We start from the raw sequence: 25,000 nt of genomic DNA, 5'->3' as shown, positions 1-25,000 counted from the left end.
AGCTCGGCGTCTTCAGACTCAAAATGTCTTATACTTCAAAGTGTAGGCTACCTACTTAGGAACAAGGTCTAGACTAGAGAGTATTCTTTCTGGGGTAAAAAAGGTCCATTCAAGGAGTGGTTGTGCGAGGGAACAAACCTGTAATTCTTTGGTTGATTATCCTGATACCGCAGATGCTAAACCACAGTTTGATCTTTATAGAAAAGCCTTCCGTCACTGTGTTTCGCGTGATTCCTTTCGACTGTAAAACCAACGGAAAATCTTAGTCTCTTAATGACTTAGTAAAATTTTCGGATTGAATGTTATTCTGTCGATTTTCTCACGGTAAGAAGGTAAAGACATCTTAAATCCCCTAGATATCGAAGGGTTGAGACAATACGTGTAAGCAAGTCAAGTTTCAGAGAAAAAAAAAGTTTTATCGGTAAATATGTATAATGCTTAATGTAAATGGCTTATTAGTTTCTTGTTTGCTTAATAGTATTAATGCTTAATGTAAATGCTTATAGTCTTGTTTGCTAATTTAGTTTTATTATTCCTGGGTTCTCAGATGTAGGTCCAGTGTTCATACCATGGTAAGTAGAGGAACTTGTTCCACCAGTTTCAACATGAACACAGGCTCATATATTATATATATATATATATATAATATATATATATATATATATATATATATATGTGTGTGTGTGTGTGTGTGTGTGTGTGTGTGTGTGTGCGCGTGCGTGTGTGTGTGTGTATGCGTGCGTGCGTGTTGGTGTGTGTGGTGTGGGTGGTATTCTCAAACAAATAGGTTTTTAAGCAAAATTTCTTAGATATTTTGAATTAATGTAGCCTTTTTCATCATTTGTTTTTAATATGTAAGGTATTTGTTTTGTCATTTCTAGCGCATAATTTCAATTCCACATGTATTTTATGCACAAGACACCCGTAGACTTTACGCAATGAACCGTGTTTCTTGCAAGTAAGTATATTGGTTCAATAATTTGATTTCACATTGCAAGAGGTGTGCACATTCTTCCCCAGTTTCACATTCCGTTTTGCTTCCTTGTTTTTATTTAGTTATATTCATGATAGAAAGTTGCATGTTTTAGCACTTTCTTAACTTTGGATTCATTTTTGCTTCATATCTCCATTTCTGCGTAATGATATTCAAAGCAACTTTCCTCTTTAATTATCGGTCATTTTGATCGCCAGTGAATAACACAAATATTTTTCTCCCACTTAGGACACACTATTCAGTACGCACACTCGGTATAAATTTAGTTTTGCTTTTCACCCGGCAAATCACTTAAACATTCAAGGTATCCGGACTAAGCTTTCGAACCACTTACTTCAATTTTTTATCGCCTGGTTGCTTTATACGTCCCTGCTTCCATGGTGCGAATGTTGTCTTAATGGCAGTCAACGTAGGTCTTAAGAATCAGAGACACCACAGACAAAAGGCGCTCTGAATCGAGCCTTGAATCGAGCCTAATCCCAACCACTCATGCAACCAAACTGGCAGCCGAGCGTTGGTTGGCCCTAGCGACCGGCCTCTCCTGGCTCTTTCGCAGTGTCGCCAACTGCCTCCTCGTTGCACGGATATGAGGCGCCCTCAGTACTTTATTGAGCTTTACCCCCCCCATTAGGAATTGAGGTTAAATCTGAAATCGTATTATTTACTCTAATGTACAAACAAGTTCGATAAATTGACATTTAATGATCTTAAGAGTGAGTTGTTCATCACTAATTAGTCGTCAACTACATGATAAATAGAAAAATAACATTGATGTAGATCAAATGGCAAATTTGAAATAAGCAAAAGTTTCCTAGAACTTAGTAACGAGCATTGAATTGCATGGAGGGGCCAAAGTGTGTGTGGGAAACGGAGAGAAATCCTCCAAAAAATTTTAACCCAACTTATATTACCTCTTCGTAACTAAGATTCCATATTCATACATATCTCAAGCAATTCATACCTTAAGAATAAATGGATCGAGTTTGAATGGAGAGAGTTCCTGATTCTTATAAGTTCTATGAAACTTATTGAAATTAACAGGGCTATGCCTTGTAGGACATTTCCCTTTTTGGGGACCATTTTTCTCAAGAGCCTAGTAGTAATAAAAATTAAGATAATTATTTAACTGAAAAAATAAGCATAACAACGATCGCAAAGATAAGAGGAATGTTGAAAGGGTTTTCTATATATATATATATATATATATATATATATATATATATATATATATATATATATATATATATATATATATATATATAATTGTAATATGAGAGCTGCTTATCTATATTGAACATTGCTTATGGGAACTGAGATAATAATAATAATAATCATAATAATAATAATAATAATATAATAATAATAATAATAATAATAATGATGATTATTATTATTATTATTATTATTATTATTATTATTATTATTATTATTATTATTATTATTATTATTATTATTATTATTATTGTCATATTTTTTATTCACAGTTACATACAGATTATTTGTAGCACTGAAATGAAAATAATATTGATAATTATTTTTATTTTTTTACTCACAGATACATATAAATTGTTTGTAGCACTGATTTATTTAGAAATGATGGATCTCAGTGTCACATGAAAAAGTAGAGCCACCAGGTGATGTGCGTGTTGGCCATGGAAGATTTTGGGAACTGTGGTAATTGGTAACCTTGGAGCATGAATCTCCGACCTTTTAAGAAAAACCTTTGAATAGATTTTACAATTATACAGAAATTTTTGAATGTATATATATATATATATATATATATATATTATATATATATATATATATATATATATATATATATATATTATTTATATTTCATAACATTTACAATTATACCTTAATATGTGTTGCGATAACACGTAACCGCTTGATGTATTCTTTTATTTTTCCTCTGGCCTCAGCTGTATTTATTGTCACGTGCAGTTAAGTGACAAGTGCGTGTATATTACACACAATTATGCAAACAAACATACATACATGCACACATATATATAATATATGTATTATTATATATAACTTTTTTTTAAATATTTTATGTTTATTATTATTTTTTAATTTATTTTAAATACTATATATAAATATATATATATTATAGTAGCATTATTTACGGTTCTTCGCAGCGTCCATTCGGCCCCTAGCTGCAACCCCCTTTCATTCTTTTTACTGTACCTCCTTCCATATTCTCTTTCTTCCGCGTTACTTTTCACCCCATCCTAACAACTGAGGTTTCCCTCCTGTTGCGCCTTTCAAAGCTGCTTTTGTCAGTTCCCGTTTCAACGCTGAATGACCCTATTGGTCCCAGTGATTGGCCTTTGTCCTAAAGTCTATATTCTATTCTATGAAAAAAAAATGATTACCCGATGTTTAGGTACGTTTCCAAGTCACATTTTCAAGGCTGAAACAGTTGACACAATTGAAGAGTATAATGGTACAACCCGCACATAAAAGTCTCACATCATACATAATACATTGAAAATATTGAAACGCGACGAGAATAGAATAATTTAATTATATCAATCTTTGCTTGTTGAATACTCTCTCCGTGTTGTAATACTTTCAATGTAATATAAAGGATGTGGAATCGTATTTTACTTGTTAAATTGTACCATTATGTTTTCTTCAGTTGTCCTAACCTTGAAAATACGACTTGGATATGTGTCGCGAGTCTTCGATGACAAGTATATGGTGATGATACGGACGGATATGAAGCATTTAAAATGTTCATAACGGACAGTAAGTGTGACTTTCCTAGTGCCGGCAATTATTTTGTAATTTTGATTTTTCACAATGCCTAGAATATTTTTTGTGGATGTTTGAAAGCCGATTGATTGTCGAGATTGAAAGAAAAATTTTCCTATGGGCGTCTTAGTGCTATCGAGGGAGCGTTTGCGCTCAAAATATTTTATTCGAGACGTTTCCTGTATAGGTGTGTGTGGGGTGAAAAGTAACACGGAAGAAAGAGAATATGGAAGGAGGTACATTAAAAAAAATGAAAGGGGTTGCAGCTAGGGGCCGAATGGACGCTGCGAAGAACCCTAAATAATGCTACTATATATATATAATTATATATATATATATATATATATATACTATATCATATATTATATATATATATATATGTGTGTGTGTGTGTGTGTGTGTGTGTATGTATGTATGCATGTTTGTTTGTTTGCATGTAGTATGTACATACATACATAATTGTGTGTGCAATATATATATATATATATATATATATATATATATATATATATATATATAATATATATATACACAAATATAATTGTATATATATATTTGACAATTATCTGTAAACAGCAACAAAAATCATAAATGAGATACAAAATCCATAAAGAGTTACAATAGCCATATCAAGAAAGCGAGAAGTGAACAATTGGGGACTTCCTTTTTGCTGAAGAAAGAAATTCTTTGCAGATTGTGGTAGACAAGAGGATAAAAGACTTCAGGTGAGGACTTTCAGGGCCCATGAGGAGCCAATGCAAAGGCAATACCTCTGAACTGAACTGAATGATTTCGATTAATAATAAAAGGGGTTTGCAGTTCCTGCAACAGATGTAACGTGTAGGCATTTACTGTTTAAGAAGAAAGAGCCAACACTTTCACAGTCATAATTGGACCATAAAATTGCGATTGGATTGCATGTCTCTGAAGAATTTGGGGCTTATTTAAATCTGATTCTATAAATGTAGTTCTTTATTGCTTATAGAACCTAGATAGTGCCAGGTCCTGTATAATTATGGAGGGTTGAAGTCAGAAAGGGCACCCGTCTATAAAACAACTGCTATAACCGGAGATAAAATAAGCCCATATAAAAAGAAGCAGCTGGAGGAGGCTCATCAAAAACAGCGACCCCGCCTAAGGATTTAGCTGAGAAGAAGAAGAAGAAGTAGAAGCTGTGAAGCAGCAATGGAATTGAGTGAAATGATAACGAAAAAACAAAATAACGAGCTGATGTTTCTTACGCATACGGTGAAGTGTTAGAGGGATAACCTTGATGGATCTCTACAGTTGTGGCAACATTGCTTCCCACTGGTTGTTATTACAATTTCGTCATTGCGTTTCCGCCATCGATTGGTAGCCGTGAGCTCCAGGCCACGTCTTGGGCCTTGACCAATACTCGGCGTGTGTTCACCTCCTCCTTGACGCGCGACTTCCCTGTTTGTTCGGATGACGGTTGGCATGGAGACGTACAAACAGTAAATAACAATTACTGTTACGGATGTATTTATGCGTCGCATGTGTTGCAATCTGATGATCGCTGCTACGAACTGATAGCGAATAAGTTGTGCGCCTTTTCGTTGTTATTGATGTTGTTGCTAAAATAGAGTGAAATTGGCCCATACGTTTTAATGTTATTTAAATTGTTTGAAATAAATCTAATTTTTGTTGGTTTTAGTTGAAAGATGACGACGTACTTCCTGTCACACCCTTTTAATGAACTCCCTGGCTTATGATTTATGTTTGCATCGGGTAACATCAAACGGAAAGCGCAAGAAAACTGTGGGCTATTTGGTTAATTGTGAAAAGTATAAATTGTATTATGCAATAGTTGTTACTGCTGTTGTGGAACCACATATTTTTATCGCAAATTTAACCTATATACCAAGACTAGGTCAATTGTTCATTAGGGATCCTTTGAAAATTCATTTGAAAGTCTCAGCCAAAAACTCGCGATGAAAGTCATGCATAATCTAGCTGTAGGGTGCGAGTAGTCTCCTTTGAAACAAAACTTGTATGCTTTGAATCACGTGATGATAGTAAGTAGGATTAATAGGCGTAGTTTATGGCTAACTTGAATATTATTGCTAATAAGTGGTCAATAACGGATAACAATCATCCAAACCTGATTTATCTTGAATCCCGTTAATTTTCGGCAACCAGGTCGAAATCCCTGCGTTATTTTTTTCGCCCGCTGAAAACCTGATATACACGGCTTTCACAGCAGTCTTCAAAGTATTATGTACAGCCAGCAACAAAACCAGCGTCGCCCCGCCAAACCTGGCTTGGAGAGATCATGCCCTTCTTGCCCTGAAGTATGAGGAACAGCAATGAAAGAAATGCATATAGTGTACAGAGAGAGAGAGAGAGAGCTTTTATTCCTGTTTAGTTATTAATCTAATTGATATATTTGAAACCTTCTGCTTTAAGAAATGTTATCGTATATATTTTGGAAAATAATTATTATGAAGTCTTATCACATCGTATTGTTGTAAATCGTTATATTTTTTATATAAGATAGCCTTAAATATTATTGGAACTGACTATTCATATTAATATTATTCTTTTTCATAATCTATAGCAACTGTATTCTCTCTCTCTCTCTCTCTCTCTCTCTCTCTCTCTCTCTCTCTCTCTCCCCCCCTTGCACGTTTGACGGCAATGATGCCTCACTGCTGGGGTGTCATATACAGGGCATAATCATTGGAGAAGGGTTTTGTTTAACCAGCAGTGAGCGCCTTCCCTCTGCTCATTGGGACTGCTCACCATAACAGCACTTCTTAGAATTCCTTGAAACAGGTTTCCATTTGTAGTCCGTCTTCCGGAGAATAACTCAAATGAACATTGACAATTTCACCTTGCACAAAATCGGTTTATTGATGATCTTCTAATAGCTTCTTTCTCATTTTTCTTTATCTTCTTTTGTCTCTTAGGAAATCAGAGTTTTTCTTTTTCTATCGATGTTCTTGCTATCCTTCCGTTTGACTTCTCTTTGGTTTATCTCGCTTTCCTCCACCTCCTCTCATTTCCGCTTCCAGGACTCCTTCGTGTATCCAGTCTTCCTTTATTTCTTGTCTCCTTGTATCTCTTCTCTGTAGATCTTCATGCATCCTTTTTCTGTTTTCTCTCAGCCTTTCTGTCAACCCTCCTCCTCCTCGTCTTTAGTATCTACAACTAATGCCATCTGAATTTCTTCTTAGTACCTACAGGAACGTTCTTTTTGACCTCTCGCCTCCCTGGAGCCTCCTGTCCTCTGTCTTTTCTAAATGAGCAGTTATGTCGTGTTTGGCATTCTCAGTTTCTCAGGATTCTTTTTTAACTCCTCCAGAAGTATTCCGTCCTGCACCTGCAAAAGTAGCCTATCTCTTCCATCTGCTCCAGAAATTTTTCTTAACTCTCTCTCTCTCTCTCTCTCTCTATCTCTCTCTCTCTCTCTCTCTCTCTCTATCTCTCTCTCTCTCTGCGCTTTTAACGGCAATGATGCCTCACTGCTGGGGTGTCATCACAGGGCCAAATCATGGCAGAGGGGTTTTGTTTAGCCAGCAATGAGCGCATTCCCTCTGCTCATTGGCACTGCTCACCAAAAAAAAAAAAAACACTGTAGATCTGGAAGTTTTGTTTCTCTCCAACTCTGAATTTATATATATTTAGAATTTCTAAATATATATAAATTGAGAATTTCCTGACATGGTGTTATCGCTCCAATTCTGAATTTATCTATATTCAGAATTTCTGAATATACATAAATTGAGAATTTCCTCACATGGTGTCATCGCTCCAACTCTGAATTTATATATATTCAGAATTTCTAAATATATATAAATTGAGAATTTCCTGACATGGTGTTCCAGGTTTTTCAACTTCCTTTTGAAGAAAAACTTGTATGTGGACGGTCCTCTGACAGCTTATACTATGTTGTTTTCACATTTTGGAAGGTTCCTTATATGTACCAGACATTTGGTTTCCTCCAAAAAACTTGTTTTTATTCCTTGTTGTGTTTGATGGCAGACTCTCTCGAGGTTGGTTCGAGAATCTGCCGGAGGCTTCGACTCATCTCTTCTCGATTTCGAAGTCTTCCTCCTTCCTTGGAGACTGTGTTCGTTCGTTTGTCCTCTTTCATGTGTGTCTTCAAGGGCGCTTTCCCGTTGGGATTCTTGAGGACTTGGGAAGCCTTTCATCTTTTTTAATTCCGCCACCTTAAGGTCTTTCTGGAGTCGACGCTTTTCCTTCGTGAGGTCTTCCACTTCCATCAGCAGGCGCTAGAACCTGAGCTCGATGTCTTTCCTCTCGGATTCGCGCTGCCTCGGTCGTTTCATTCTGTTCCTGGATGAGCCTCGCCATCCGCGATGCTTATTCAGTCCTGAGCTGCTGGCTTTCTCCTTCTGTCGTAGGAGCTTCTCAGACCTTTGAAGCTGGCGGTTTGCCTTTGCTAACTGCACAGACAGATCCCTCACATAATGCAACGTTTTTCTGCCCAATTTCCTTTGTGTTGTACTTCATCTGGTGATTTTCTTCTGTGATCTTGAGGATCTTGTTTTCCAGCTGTTGTTTCTCCCTCTTTATCGTTCTCCTTCTTCAGAAACAACGTTTCAGCCTCGAGCGAGTGGGCCCTCTCTCGCCAGGCCTGCTGTTGCAACACCTCATGAGTGATCTGTCCAACGCCTTCATAGTAGTCGACCTCTGCTGCAACTGACGATTTATTATGTCAAGTTCACCTGCTGGATGGTGTCTCGCAAGGCCTCAATTCTCTCGTCCAGTTCCTTTTCCTTGGGCTCTTCAGCTCCATCATCAGAGATCTACATCCTCACCAGTGAATAGGCCGCTACAGCAAACAAGATGACTATTCCTGCGTCAGACTTCTCTCAGTAAATCGCTGGACATGTGGACAACAACGTCCGAACAACAGCTGCTGCCGAGGCCAGAAAAGGCCATACTTTCTTCAAACTGGAATCCATATCTGCAGAGGACATACCCAGTTCTTACACACACTCCTCTTTCTCGATTCTTCATTGAGTTGCTATTTATCACGAGAGATATTTCGATTTGTCAAAATATATCAGGAAGTATTTTGAAAGATTTGGATAATGCCTTGGGTCTCTTGGTGTTATAGATTGCTGAAATAATCTCTCTCTCTCTCTCTCTTCCCTCTAGTCCAGTCCTCCCTGTCCTCCCTCAATCTCTCTTCCTCTCCTCTCAATCTCTCTCGTCTCTCTCTCTCGCTCTGTCTCTCTCTCTCTCTCTCTCTCTCTCTCTCTCTCTCTCTCTCTCTCATCCTGCCCCGAAAGTCGGAAATTCTTCATTTTTTCCTTCATTTACGTTTAAGGCTTTGTATTGACAAGCGTAATCTTAGAGTATTAAGGAATAGAGAGAGAGAGAGAGATGGATTGTATTTTAGCGCAGAAAAACAGTGTAGTGGTATATATGTGAAATCACTCCGTTTGGACCAGGAAATCTAATGTTTTTACCATTACTTTTTTTTCGTGTATAATGCCTTCAGTTAAGGATTTTTTTTATTAATCTCTCCGTCTATATATATATATATATATATATATATATATATATATATATATATATATATATAGAGAGAGAGAGAGAGAGAGAGAGAAGAGAGAGAGAGAGAGAGAGAGAGAGGAGTGTGTGTGTGTGTGTGTGTGTCTGCGGTATTTTCTTTGAGATTATCATAATACACAAAGTAGACTATACCTAAGATTAGAAGAGGACTGATCTGATTTGTAATATTTTTCTAAGTCCAGAAAAGGGATGAGTTTGTTATATTATTCTATGTCATGTAATACTTATACCAGAAAATATTCACGTACAAACAAGGGTTGAGTTTGTGATATTTGTTAAACATATAATTATAAAATATTAAATACTATTTGTCAGTGTTACTAAAATATAATGAAAGTCTGTTTCAGAAACTTTACTCTCTCTCTCTTGTTATTCTACAAAGAAACAGGAAAAATCTGAATATGTTTTGTAACTCATAAGACTTCACTATACCCCCTCCAACTCCTTTAAGGAGTTTCGTAATTTATGAAGGGCTCCTAATTAGTTGCTGCAATATGTGTGATCCACAGTTTGGCTTTTTATCCCTTCTGCAGTTTCTAACCCAAGTAAGGTAGTGGTCTTGCTCTTTGTGCTTGTCAGGAAATCTTAAAAACAAAATTCACAAAAATCATTTCTGAATCTCACATGTCACATTTATTAACGACAGGCTTCCTGCACTGACCTGCAGACATTTTTAAGGTATATTTGGGGCTACTTACAGATCTTATAAGAGAAAGTATTTGTATAATTACAGTATAAATTTAATTACAATCTGCATGAATTCATATTTATACAGTTGGGATTCAGGGGAGAGGACATTGTATATACTTTACAGAACTAAATCAAGGCATCTGAACCATGACATGAAAGATATTTGAAAATTTTCATGTACAATTATTACTAGGAGGTACATATATAAAGCGATGTAACAATCCACAGTTATACGGACCTATAATTCAATGTGCTTATTTACATTGTACAGTCTAAGGTAGGCTAGCTTGTAAGAATAACTTGACTTTCATAACTAGCCAAGACGAGCTGTGTAGAGGGACAGATGAAAACAATAAACTTATTTCTGAAGGTTGCCAAGTTAGGCTACTATTGCTAAGCTAAGGTTAGGCTATGGTAGGCTACCTTTAGTTATTTGATGATCAACCCTGGTAGACTAGCTAGTTGGTAAAATTTACTTGCAGACCAGCTAGTTTGTTAAGTTCACTTGTGGCCCAGCTAGTTGGTTAAATTTACTTGTAGATGAGCTAGTTGGTACAGTTTACATTTAAAACTATAATGTAGTATGAACTTGAAGTATTCTCTTAGGGTAAAAATGATAATGGTAAAATTGAAGAATACCTTACTACCTTTTAGTGTTCTGACAGATCAACTTCAGCTGATACATGGGGGTTTAAGAACTTATTGATAACAAGGTAAATAACAGCATAACACTTCATTAAGACTTTAAACTGCAGCAGGCCTAGGGACAGGCCTCAAGATACAATGTATACAAAGACCGGAATGCAAGACTACAAATATAGTCCTAAACTATAGTAATTGGGATAATAAAATGAAGAATTAAAATTTTATTGCTTGTAACAATCATATTTTTAATGAATAAGCCCCATTCTAATTTTTTTCAATTATTGCTTTTGGTTATAAACTGTGCACTTTACAGTGCCATTTTTCAAATGTCTATTTTGTAATAAACTACGGACTTTTTATTTTGTTTTCTTTGTCATCCATATTATTGTTAACTATTATCAATCAAATGCAGTCACATTTAATGTGTTTTTAAATATGTCAATGGACGGCAATATTCCCGGTGATGATATTCCTAGATGGGCAATTTTCTCAGTTGTAGTTTTCCCAGTGGCAATAGTTCTAGTGACGTGCATATATATATATATATATATATATATATATATATAATATATATATATACACACACATACACACATACATCTATTTTACATTAGTTTATATATATACATGTATATATATATGTATATATACATATATGTATATACTTTTAGACATAGTTTTTCTCTAATACAATTTTCGTTAAAAGCAATTGCTGTAGTGGCATCAGTGGAGATACCTGCAAGAAACTTATTGATGCCACTAAAGCAATTGCTTTTAACGAAAATTACATATTGATATATTTATATATACATATATACTATATATACTTATATACGTATATATATATATATATATATATATATATATATATATATTATATATTGTATATATATCTATATTTATATATATATATATATATATAGATATATGCATACTTCTAATCTATATTTATAATGCATATATACTATATCTATATAATAGATATATGCATATCTATATCTATATCTATATATATATATATATATATATATCTATATATATATATATATATATTATATATATATATATATGAGTCTGATCACATCACCGTATTTCATATGTATGCATTAAGCTGCAAATGACCTGTAATATCTAATTCGCTCTACCTCAGAATTGATATATTTTAATATATGTTAACTGAAAGGAAATTTTTAGTTGATATAATTTCGTCGGCTCCCGGGCGCGAACCTAAGAACCAAGAAATCAGGACGTCCAGTGAAGCACCGAATCCAAAACAACGAATACCTGGGCGCGATAGGGATTTGTAGGTGAGAGGCGGCGTTAACTCATATCCTCTCGTGGTAGCTGTGTGGTTAAAGGCGCTTCACTGTACGTCCTGATTTCTGGGTTCCAATTTCGCGTCCGTGAGCCGACGAAAAATTTTTATCAACTAAAAATTCCCCATCAGTTAACATATATTACATATAACTAAGACGTGACCGATCTGCCCAAGTCTAAAGACTGCCACCGAATAATTTGAGACTAAATAATATGTTAATAGTATACGGTTTTTCAACCCCTACATCTTTTATACCCTACCATCATTATATTAATGCACCGATGCACACATTCACTGCATTTCATTTCACATAATTTACTTTCAACAAGAGTTTCAGAAACAATATAATAAATATGTTAAAATATGAGAAATATAGCAAATTAAAATACTTTCTATAAGTAGTCTAGATGGTTGCGAGGGGCGGAGCCAAGTCGCCCATCACACTCAACTTCTGGTAACTCAACTAAGTTATGCCATAAATACAAATCCTGTAGTACTAGATGAGCACATCCAGTAATGTGTTCTTAGCATAGATTAATTAATAAAATAATACCTTTGCAAAATTGATCCTTGATTGAGACACACAACCCACGGCTATAAAACCTGGTGTGTAACATCTTTGTGACTAGATTCGTTATTATTGGTAATACAGGTAATTGTAGAGCAAAAATAGATGCAGCTAAGCTGACAGGTTGGTAGAGTAGGTATTTACGGTTCCGTGATCCTTGGCCACAGCCAAATAACATGAAACGTTTACCATTATTTAAACAATGGATCCAGGTGATTTAAGATGGAGGACAGAACGACACGTCTGAATAATATTAATATGAATAGTCAGTTCAAACAATATTTAAGGCTTTTTTTTTTACATAGACAAGATGATATCGATTAAGAACAATACTGTGAGATAAGATTTCATAATAATTATTTTCCAAAAAATATACGATAACATATTTCTTAAAGGACTCAAATATATCCATCAGATTGATAACTAAAAGGAATAAAAGCTCTCTCTCTCTCTCTCTCTCTCTCTCTTCTCTCTCTCTCTCTCTCTGTCCTTATAATTGGTTCGTTATTGTATTTCTCTGCCTGATCACCGTAATTTCCCTCCTCCTCCCATTCCAACCATTCTACCAATGTACTGGTTGTTTGAACCTGGGCCACCTTACACGGCAAGAAGGGCATGATCTCTCAGAGCCAGGTTTGGCGAGGCGACGCCGGTTTTGTTGCTGGCTGTACGTGTGTCTGTAATATCTTCGTACGTTCCCAAAGGAACCTTTAGAGTGCTCTGCACTTTCCCTTTTATTAGTAGATTATTTATTTATATATTTGTTTATTTGTTTATTCAGTACCGTAGATCGTATCGTATGAGAATGTACATACGTTGTTGCTTCTTTGTCTGATACAAATATACTTATGCATGGTACAGTACCTTTCGTATTGAACATCTGAAAGCAATTCCTTACCATATCTCAACATCCAGTCATTAAATGTATACGCTTTATGCTATTATCTTTTGCGCAACGATCGATGTCTATATAACGATTGATATTATTTCTATATACATGACTCTGTCTTATGGATCTTTACTTGTCAGTCAGTTAAAAAAATGTCAGTTTTTGCCCCGAAGCGCAATTGAAGCAGTTAAGATCTGTTGCATTGTAGGGCCCTTTCACACTATGCGATTCTTGTCGCACCAAGATACGATTGCAGTGCCGGATCTAAATGCGACACAAAATTGCGCAAATCGTACATTTGTCCGACTGCCGCACAAAGTGACCCAATTTTTGACAAGCGCTTGCACTCCTCTCTCAGCCTGTAGTGGTGACTAGATGGACAGGAGGAGAAAATTATTGTCTTTATTTATTACATTTGAGAAAAAAGAAGAGAAAACCTAGAATTCACTCGGTACACCCTTTGAATACACAAGGGCACTTGTACGGTGCATTTGCCACAATTTTCGAGGAGCTGAAGAGAGATAATGATAATTTTTTTAATTACTTCAGAATGTCTAGAACAACCTTTGGGGAACTCTTGTCACATCTGCATGACCAGTTGCTAAACGAAATACGACATTCAGATATGATATTTCGCCAGCACAACAACAACTGGCAGTTACCATCAAGTAAGAAGAAATAATATCGACCTTTCATGTAGATTTGCTTTTCCATATAGAAATTAAAAAGGAGAAATGAAAACAACTAGTGTTACCTGAAACATCTCTATTTATCAAAAGTGTATACTGATATATCTATATCAAAAACTAAAATCTTTTACTTTGATATAAAAAAAATCCATATCTCACTCTGTTTCATTAATTAATGTAAATAAAAAGTAAATGTTAACTATAAAAACTTCTCAAAAAATCATATATATCGAAATCAAAAGCTTTTAGTCCTCTTTTATATCAATAATCTGCCTATAACCTTCTAATAATTTCGGTATTAAAACGTATATGTAACCTAAATGAAAAATACAGCAAATCATTTAGCAAATCATTTCTCAGTAGTTTATACTTAAGCCATCCATACCTGTAGTTCTTTCTTATTTACGAATAACACTATTGTTATTATTATTATTGTATGGTGTTTTTTCGTTGCATGGAACCAGTGGTTATTCAATAACGGGAATAACACTATTTATATCCCTCAAATGTTTTCAATAACCAATGCACCCGATCACCAGAAGCAGTGGAAGTCTACTGCTGTCGCACGTATATGCAAGAAAAAATCGCAGTGTTAAGACACGTATTGAAGGCAATGGCCAACTGCAATCGCGTCTGGGTGCAGCACCGGACATGTCCAGTGGGGCCTGTCGGCTGTAATGCGATGCTGGACCGGCAAATTTGCCGGAGCGACATAGTGTGAAAAGGTACATTAGAGATAATAGTCGACTGCTAGTCGCATGTAGGTCCGACATCGTGTCGCATTTACGTACGACATAGTGTGAAAGGACCTCTCCTTCCGAAGAAAATGGTTACTGGCGCGAATGTATATTTAAATAAGATTTATTTTTTTGTAGGATTTTATATTTCAGTTCGGTTTCAATAGAGCAGTTTAGCTCTTCAAATTTCATGCGTCTGTATGATTGGTTTGTTTTTATCTGTTGTTTTATATGCGTAAGAGCTTTTTTTTTTTATTTAAACAATGTTGTATTCACCACTAGCATAGTATTCTTTTTCGCATGTGAACTTTCTGCGAAAAATCGGAGATTATTAGTTTTTTGGACTGGTCCATGAGAATATGTAATTGTTATAGGGATCTGTTCTAGATAGTGACCCTCAAGTGTTTTGGAGGGTCGTTACCTACGACTTATATGTCTTGGGCTCATTATCTTCATAAAATATATACTCTTTTGTTATGTTTTTACAGTAATCCCCAACGGGGTTGTACTAAACACCCGGAAAGGTGAGGGTATTAGGTCAGAGTGTCGAAAGACAGAGTTTCGAAGGACAAAGTGTCGAATGGACAAAGTGTCGAACGGACAATGTGTCAAACAGACAATTTGTCGAACAGACAATGTGTCGAACTGACAATGTGTCGAACAGACAAAATCAATTCTAGAGAGAGAGAAAGAGAGAATAAAGTACCAAATTGTCTAACGACTGAAATTACTTGTTGTCAACCTTCAGCTAATATAACATTGTTTACACTGATATATCTTTTACATATATACAGTATGCATTCTGTTAGAGCTTCACTCACCAGTTAACTTCCTTCGAGATTCAAACGTTTCAATTCAAATTTCCATTCTACCAAACCCTCCATAATGGAAATAATCAAAACTCAAATGGGTGGAAAGACACTGCTACACGAAGGCTATGCATACGTGATCGATAAAGTGATTAATGAACGAATTTATTGGAAATGTGAAAAAAGACATTATTGTAACGGCAGAGCAATAACGCACGGTGAAACAATTTGCAAAGCTACAGAGCATTCACATCAACAAGACAGTGCGCATATTGATGCTATAAAAGTTATAGATAAAATTAAAATTAATGCTCAACATTCTGAAGAAATTCCATCGTCTATAATAAATCAGTGCACAAACGATGTTCAAGTTTCTATTGTTGGAAAGCTCCCAAGAAAGGAATCTCTAGCTCGGACAATAAGGAGAGTTCGCAGTTCAACTTTTAGCGGTGAAAACTTGACTTTAACAACGAGGGGGGGAGCCATTTTTATTATTTGATGAAAATGGTGTAAAAATATATTCAACAACCCAGAATGTTAACACTTTGAGGTCCAATAGAAGATGGTTCTGTGATGGAACCTTCAAGTCGGCTCCTAATGGAAAACAACACCATTCATGGTCTTATTGATCAAAAGATGACTTTACCGTTAGTGTACTGCATTACCGATAACAAAGATGAGACTACTTATTCCATTATTTTTGAGTTTTTGCATGAAAAGCAATTAAATCCTGCTTCCATTACTGCTGATTTTGAACGCTCGGCCATCAACCAAATGAGGATAATTTTCCCGGAAGCCACAATTTATGGATGCTTCTTTCACTTCGGGTAGTGTCTGTGGAGGAAAATCCAAGCCCTTGGGTTGCAGACATGGTATAACGAGCGCAATAATGCTTTTATTATTAAGCAAATACAGGCCCTCGCATTTGTTCCTCCCTGTGATGTTTGTGCTCTGTTCAATAAGTTAATGGAGTCTTTTGATGAAGAAACCGATGAAATATTAGGAGAATTTTTACAATATTTTGAAGCTACATGGCTGGGAATCGTTGAGAGGGGAAGGAGAAGAAAGCCATCGTATGAAATTGACTTATGGTCAGTTCACGAAAGAGTGGCAAACGATTTGCCTAGGACCAATAATTCCGTTGAAGGTTGGCATAATGTATTTCATAGAAGAGTGAAGATTTGCCACCCTACAGAGGACAAGCTTTTGCGAAAACTACGTATGGAGCAGCAGGCCAGTACTGAAATGATTGTAGAGCAAATTCGACAAGGCAGAGATGTAAGAAAAAAAATATAAAAAATATGCTATCCTTAACTTAAGACTAAAAAGTATTTTTGATACATACGACGTCAATCTTGGATTAGGATATCTCAGAGCCATCGCTCACAATCTTTAAACAAATATTGATGCAAGTTTCTTTTTAATACATTAATATATTTGTATTTTCATATTTTATATTTTTTCATAAACAAAATTTTTAATGTTTTTAAGCTGATATTGATGAATAATTGTAATTCTTTACTGATAAGGTTTTTTAAACATCAGTGCATTTGTATTTTCATACTTTTACATTTTCACATAAATAAAAATTTTAATGCTTTTAGGTTAATATTGATGAATGATTGTAATTCTTTGATAAAAAAGTTTTTTTTAATATATCAATACATTTTATTTTCATATCTTATATTTCCTTATAAATAGAATTTTGAATACTTTACTTTTGTTTGAATGACATCGAATGTAATTTTGATAACTAATTTGACAATTGGATACTTTATTCTGCCTCTTTCTCTCTAGAATCAATATGTAAAGGATATATCAATGTAAACATTGTTATATAGTTAAAGGTTGATTTGATAACAACTACTTTCAGTCCGTAGTCAATTGGATATATTTCTCTCTCTCTCTCTCTCTCGCTCTCTCTCTCTCTCTTCGGCTTTATCATTTGACACTGGCAGTTCGACACTTTGTCTGTTCGACAGATTGTCAGTTCGGCACTTTGTCAGTTCGACACTTTGCCCATTCGACACATTGTCCTTCGACACTGTCTTTCGACATACTGTCCGCACACGAAAGGTGGGTACATACCGGGTTAAAACCCTTGGGGTCACTATCTAGGAAAGGTCCTGTTAAAGCATTTGTTTCAGCATTCATGTAGATCTGTTTCTAAATATGGTGAGATAAGTGGATACCGCCATGGTTGTATATCTGACGGTATTTGTAAATTTATTGCACAACACATGCTTCTTTGCCCCGTCGCCAATATAATTCTGAAAGTACATATTTTAGAACATATTTTATTCATCGGGACATGAGATTGCCGTAGAATTTTTCGTGATATTTATTGCAGTGATACTGTTCATGAATTACCTCATTTTCTACCTTGATCCTGAGTTTGGCCTTCAGTAATTTGGAGAGCTCTGAGTAGGACTGTCAGTAACGAACGAAAGTTCCAAAGCGCTTACGTCGCCACTGCGCCTCAGACCCAAGAAAAATAAATCTCCTCCAATCCAGCAAAACAATAATTAATGGTCTGTGTCTAGATTTTGCTGCCAGTGTTCCTCGTGGTTGTCTAGTTTGTCTAACATTTTTCAATGAGTATAATACCATAAACGTGGAGTGGTAAGATAATGCGTATATACCTTCATAGAATTTACTCTCTCTCTCTCTCTCTCTCTCTCTCTCTCTCTCTCTCTCTCTCTCTCTCTCTCTCTCTCAAAGATATTAAGGATGATATTAACATAATTGCAAATATTTGGAATTATTAGAATTACCTTGACACGTATGTCATTTTTTACTAATGTTATTTTAAGTAGCATTTAAGTCTGTTTTTTATGGTCAAATATGCATTTCACGTATCAGAATTAAGTACTCATTTCCTGCGGATGAGTTTCTGGCCTTATTTTCATCCAATACCGCTCACACCATTCCCTAAAGCTGTTGTAAGCCTGGAAAAAAAAAAAAAAAAAAACCCTAGATGCTGACCCCTTGACGTGGGTAGGGGGCTTAGGGACCAGCAGCTGGGGCGTGATGCCTGGTGGGGTTGCTTTCTCACTGGTCCTTGGGGCCCAGCTGCTGATCCAACTAAATTAGTCAGAACTTTTTCTTCTTTCTGCAATTTTTTCATTCTTACTAAATCCTTCTCCTTCATGTAATTTTTTTTTTTTTTTTTTTTTTTTTTTTTGATTAATTATGTGGAAATTTCCACCTTTGCAAAAATTTACTGGACCTGGTAAACAGAAGAGATATCATAGCTGGGACTGGGGTTTTATATCTGAAGCTAAATAGTGGGAACTGTGGCAGGACCATCAACTGCCCGATAATGTTCGGACCTGAGTGATATCAGGCGGAACTATTTTGCAGGGCTGGACCACGGATTCCAGGGGGGTCTAGTTTTGTGGATAGGACTCTCGGCATTCTGTCCGGTTTGCCCATAATGTGATTAGAGTGGGGATGATTGTATTCTGGTAATACTCTCAGTCCTATCAAGCGGGTTTGGCTTACACTTGGGCCACTCGAATTATGTTGTGCCATCCCCCCCCTGTGGGGTAGGGTAGGGATGCGGACATTTGGGAGTCGGTTTTCACTTGTGCCATTAGTGGAAGAATAATCTCCATGAAAGGTTTATGATATCTTTTTAAGGTTTTCAGGTTTATTTATATATATATATATATATATATATTTTTTTTTTTTTTTACTTTGATCTTTATGGAATCAGAAAATAAAGATACAAGTACCCCTGGACCCTTTGATGGCGGTAAATCGGCACAGGTAACGACTACTGGAACCTCCCCTGACAACCTTCCTCTGGAAAAATAAAAAAAAATCTTATGCTCCTGTACAGAGTAAAGGGAAATTAAGCAGAGACATGTTTGAAATTGGACCTGGAATATTTGAAAAGTCATATGAAAAGTATTTAACTTTAAATTTGGAAGAAGATGGTTATGATATTTTTGCTGTATATCGAGACATTGTGAAGTGTTGTGGCCGTGAGCCTAAGATTTCCCATGAAGGTAGAGGAAAGCTGACGGTGGAATCTACCTCAGCCAAGAGACTGAAAAACTGAAAATATTATCACACCTTGGAGGAGTCAAAGTACAATGTGGAGCACATGCTTTTTGGAATCACTCCAAGGGAATGATATATGCTCCCCAACTGATGACATACGCCGAAGAAAAACTTGTAGAGGAACTAAAAGATCAAGGTGTAATAAGAGTTGAGCGAATGAAGAAGAAGGTAAATGGAGTCTTTGTACCACTTCCCAATTTGATTATTACATTTAATTCTACTAGATTACCTACTGTAGTAAAAGCAGCCTGGCTACATTTCAAGATTAAACAATATATCCCAAGACCAAGGAGATGTTTCCATTGCCAAGAATTTGGACATATGTTAGGGTCCTGTAGACAGAAACTGCAAGGCAAGCCAGCCATTTGTGTCAAATGCAGTGAACCAGAGCATGGCATATGTAATAATCAAGCCAGATGTATACATTGTGGAGAAAATCATCCATCATCTTCACTTAATTGTGATGTATACATCATGGAAAAAGATTCAAACTTTAAGGGTAACAGAACGTATCACATTTAGGGAGGCAAAAGAGAGAGTATCGAATCAATATGTTAGACCAGGAATATCCTTTTCCAGTGTCGCTGCCAACCGAAAGAGAAATATAAATGTTAATAAGGATAATTTGAATAAGAAACTGGTAACGACCCTTACTCGTGCCCTCTTTGGAGGTGGCGCCAATTGTTGCTGGCGCTCCTTCCTCTTCAGAGGCTGCGCCAGTGATTTCTGGTGCTCTTGCCTCTCCGGAGGCTGCACCAGTGATTTCTAAGCTGAAAGCTCTTAAAAGAGGCTCTAATGTAACAGCCTCTAAAGGAAAATAAAATTCATTAATTTTCTCCAGTGGAACTGTCAGGGATTGAGAGCTAAATGGGAAGAGTTAAGGCTGCTCATATCAGAAGTGTCTCCTGTTTGTATAGCTCTGCAGGAGACCATGATTGGTAATAATATGTGCCCAGCCCACGAGAGTATACATCCTATCACTCCACCTATAATTTAAATGTTGGAAGCCATGGTGGTGTTGTTTTGTATGTTCGAAATGACACCCCACAAAATCCTATTATTATTCAATCAGCATTGCAAGTGATTGGTGTGCAGATCCATTTGCAAAGAAAATATACAGTATGCTCTCTCTATCTACCACCTAACGAAGTCTTCCCCATCAATGAATTCAAATCTCTTATTCAACAGTTACCACGTCCTTTTCTGATTTTGGGAGATATGAATGGAAGAAACCCTCTTTGGGGTGATATCATCACCAATCAAAGAGGAAGGTGCTTAGGTTCCATCATAGAAGATGAAAATGTGGGGATCCTCAACTCTGGGGAGTCTACGCATTTTCATGTTCAAACAGGCACGTTATCAGCAATTGATTTATCTATATGTAGTGATGACTGTCTTATTGACTTTACTTGGAAAGCTATAAATGATAGATTTACCAGTGACCATTTTCCAATAGTGGTGAGTGTAGCATCAAGTCCTCCATCTTCAAGGCTACCCAAATGGAACATTGGTAAAGCTGATTGGTCAACGTTCCAGGAGCACAGCTCAATAGATGACTCTGCTGATGACTTTCCCTGTGTAGATGACGCTCTTGACTTTTTGAATACAATAATGTTCTCGGCTGGTCTTCAATCTATACCTAGGACTTCAGGCAAATTTGTCCGCCGACCAGTTCCCTGGTGGACTCGTAAATGCCAGGAAACCCATAGAACTATGAGATCTGCCTTCACCAGATACCGCAGACGAAAATGTGAGTATTATCGTGTAGAATTTCGAAAAGCGAGAGCTCATTTTCGCTTGGAAATCAAAGCACGAAAAGAATCTTGGACAATTTTCATATCTTCACTAAATTCAAAAACTCCTCTGACCCTAGTTTGGAAGAGAGTTAGAAAAATAGCAGGCAAGTTCACTCCTTGTCAACCTCCAGTTATCAAGGTGAATGGTTGCGAGGTAGCAGACCCCCAGTTAGTGGCAAATGAGTTTGCTAATCATTTGCTAATGTTGCTAAGAAAAATGATGATAGACCCTATTCAGCTCAAAGACGGATAATGGAACAGGTCGAAATTGATTTTAATACCTCAAGACATGAGCAGTACAATGCTCCTTTTACGATTAGAGAATTTGAATCGGCCTTGAATAAATGTAATGAATCAGCTCCTGGACTGGATGATATAACATATTCAATGATTAAGCATACCCCTGAAAATACCAGACTTTTCATATTAAGCCTAATTAACAGAATTTACCGAGAACATATCTTCCCCAAGCTTTGGGAGAAGTTAAAATTACTGCCATTTGTGAAACCTGGAAAAGATCCGTTCAAGACAGAAAATTATCGTCCTATTGCATTGACATCTTGTTTGTGTAAGATCATGGAAAAAATGGTGAACACACGATTGATGTGGTACTTGGAGAGAGGTAAATACCTTTCGCCTGCTCAGTGTGGTTTTCGGAGTATGCACTCCACAACTGATGTATTGGTACGAATGGAATCTTCAATATGTGAAGCTTTTGCCAACAAACAGCATCACATCACCGTTTTCTTTGATCTAGAGAAGGCTTATGATACAACATGGAGATATGGCATTTTGAGGGTCCTTTATGAATGTAACCTGAGAGGCAATTTGCCCCTGTTTATTAAGGCTTTTTTAAAAAATAGGATATTTCAGGTTCAGGTTGTAGCAACATTGTCAGATGTGTTCAATCAAGAAGAAGGAGTACCACAAGGAAGTGTTTTAAGTGTAACCTTGTTCGCCTTGGTAATCAATGGGGTTTCTAAAATAATTCCCCCAGATATAACCTATACCTTATTTGTAGATGACCTGTCAATTTCCTTTGCAGCATCAAGGATGGCAGTGGCTGAACGCCGCCTTCAGCTCTGCATTGATAATATAGTAAAATGGGCTGAGGTTAATGGTTTTAGATTTTCTGCCAGTAAAACGATAACTATGCACTTTTGTCGTATAAGGGGTACTGACACCCTGATCCAGATCTATTCATTCATAGGCAGAGAATTCCTTGTGTTGGTGAAACAAGGTTTCTTGGTTTGATTTTTGATAGTAAGCTGACTTGGATTCCACATCTGAAATATATTAAGGCAAAATGCTTGAAAGCAATGAATTTGCTGAAAGTCGTGTCTCACACTTCGTGGGGTGCAGACCGAACTCAAATGTTGAGATTATATAAAGCCTTGGTCTTTTCAAAATTAAGTTATGGGTGTGAGGTGTACACTTCTGCGAAGCCAAATAGCCTTAAAAATGCTCAACTCAATTCATCATGGAGGAATACGATTATGTACAGGAGCATTTAAATCATCTCCCACCGAGAGCATGCTTGTAGATGCTGATGAGGTGCCACTGGATCTTCATTACAAGCGTCTGCTGGTTCGGAGCTGGTATAGATTCCAGAGGCTACCTAGGTCTTTAACCAGCATTTGTATGAAAAATGAAAGGCATTGGCAGTTTTATGAAAATCACCCCAAGCAACCTCATCCATTTGCTTTTAGAGTAAATTTTATTGTCCGTGAATTAAATATGCCAAGAATCGAGATTTTACCAGCAAAATATTCAGTTAGTTCCCCCTGGAACTTTCCAGAGGTAAAATTTTGTAGATATTTTAACTTTACCAAGACAGAATTGTCCAGTGAGGCCATGCGGTCAATATTTTTAGAACATTCCGTGCAACATGATGACTCCATTGCAGTTTTCCACGGATGGCTCAAAGTCAGATGCTGGCGTCTTTGGCTTTGGTGTAGCCTTCCCTGATGTAGAGAGAAGTGGCAGGTTATCATCTGTTGCATCGATTTTTACAGCAGAACTATATGGAATTTTAAAAGCTTTAAAGGAAGTTTTAATTCGGAATGAAAATAATTTTATTATATATTGTGACTCAAGAAGTGTTCTTCAGTCACTGGAAATTTTTAACCCTTTAAACCCTCTGATTTTAGATATATTGGAATGGCTGCGTTTACTAAAAAGAAGAGGGAAAGAAATAAAGTTCTGTTGGGTGCCTTCCCATGTTGGGGTGGCTGGGAATGAGAAAGCTGACCAACTTGCAAAGTCTGCAGTCAGCTCCTCAGAACCCACAAGATGCCTACTACCATATCGGGATTTGTATCCTCTAGTAGGTCAGAGAGTAAAAAAATGTTGGCAGTCCCAGTGGGAGGATATTTTAAATAATCAAAAAATGCGTAGTATCACGTCATCAGTGTCTCCTTGGTCATATCCGTATATGCCAAGGAGACAAGAAACGATGTTGTGCCGATTGAGGATTGGACATACAAGACTCACCCATGGGTTCTTGATGTCTCGTGAAAATCCTCCGTTTTGCGAGAACTGTACTGTGCCCTTGACTGTGAGACATTTGCTGGTTGAATGTCCCAGATTCTTGAATTTGAGACATAGGTTACTGTCTTGGGGTCGTGACAGAGTAGGTAATTTTATCCTAGCTACAATTCTTGGAAAGGAATTGTAATATAGAGCAGATATATATTTTTATGAGGGAGGCGGGCCTCCTTAACCAAATTTAAATTATACATAGATTGTCTATGTAAGAACTTATATATGAACAAAATTTTTATATAATATATTTATAGATCTTTTTATATGAAGTTTATAAAAAATTTAATTTTTTATATTTAATTTATTTCGGTGTCAATTACCCAGATGTTGTGACGCCAGATATAATACACAATCAATCAATTGGAAAAAAAAATACTTTTTCCCTTGATACTGCAGTGGTTTAATGTTATTGTAATGCCACACTGTAATTTAGTTGTTTATATTATTATTATTATTATTATTATTATTATTATTATTATTATTATTATTATTATTATTATTCAGATGATGAACCGTATTCATACTGAACAAGTCTACAGGGGCCATCGACTTGACAATGAAGCTTCCTAAGAATATTAAGTTCATTAGGAAGAAAGGACCTCATTTATTGAAAAAGAGATAAAAATAATAAATAGGTAAAAATGTATTAAAATGCAAGAATAGTATTAGTGTAGTGACGCATTGCATCGTTGTATTTCTGTAGCAATTCAGGTATTCAAGGAAGTGAGAATATGTAAACATTGAGTTTTTAGCCAACGCTTCCTGCCTCTCTGATGTTTACCTACGACAGATTTCCAATTACGTCGATGCTATCGACTCCAGGTGTAAGGTTCCGAGTCTTACCTTTCATTTACCTTCCCTAGGCAGAGAGTTATCCGTCTATCTCGGAATGTTTTTGTACTTATCATTTAACAGGTCGGGA

The 25,000-nt window shown here is 36.2% G+C and overlaps 2 protein-coding genes across 2 annotated transcripts in view; one reads left to right on the top strand and one right to left on the bottom strand.

Annotated features, from left to right (window-relative positions):
* LOC135197430 (uncharacterized) overlaps positions 1-1,546 on the bottom strand; it is a 26,887-nt gene extending 25,341 nt beyond the window's left edge. The window contains exons 1-2 of the mRNA XM_064224501.1: positions 1,329-1,546; positions 139-352 (exon numbers count right to left, since the gene is read on the bottom strand). The gene's annotated coding sequence lies outside the window, so the exon portion shown is untranslated. The remainder of the gene's footprint in view (positions 1-138; positions 353-1,328) is intronic.
* The window catches only part of LOC135197846 (uncharacterized), a 57,179-nt gene that overhangs the window by 15,695 nt on the left and 16,484 nt on the right, over positions 1-25,000 (top strand). The window lies entirely within an intron of this gene.

The sequence above is a fragment of the Macrobrachium nipponense genome, chromosome 21, assembly GCF_015104395.2.
Source record: "Macrobrachium nipponense isolate FS-2020 chromosome 21, ASM1510439v2, whole genome shotgun sequence".
NCBI classification, from domain to species: domain Eukaryota; kingdom Metazoa; phylum Arthropoda; class Malacostraca; order Decapoda; family Palaemonidae; genus Macrobrachium; species Macrobrachium nipponense.
This window is presented reverse-complemented; position numbering and strand designations above follow the sequence as displayed.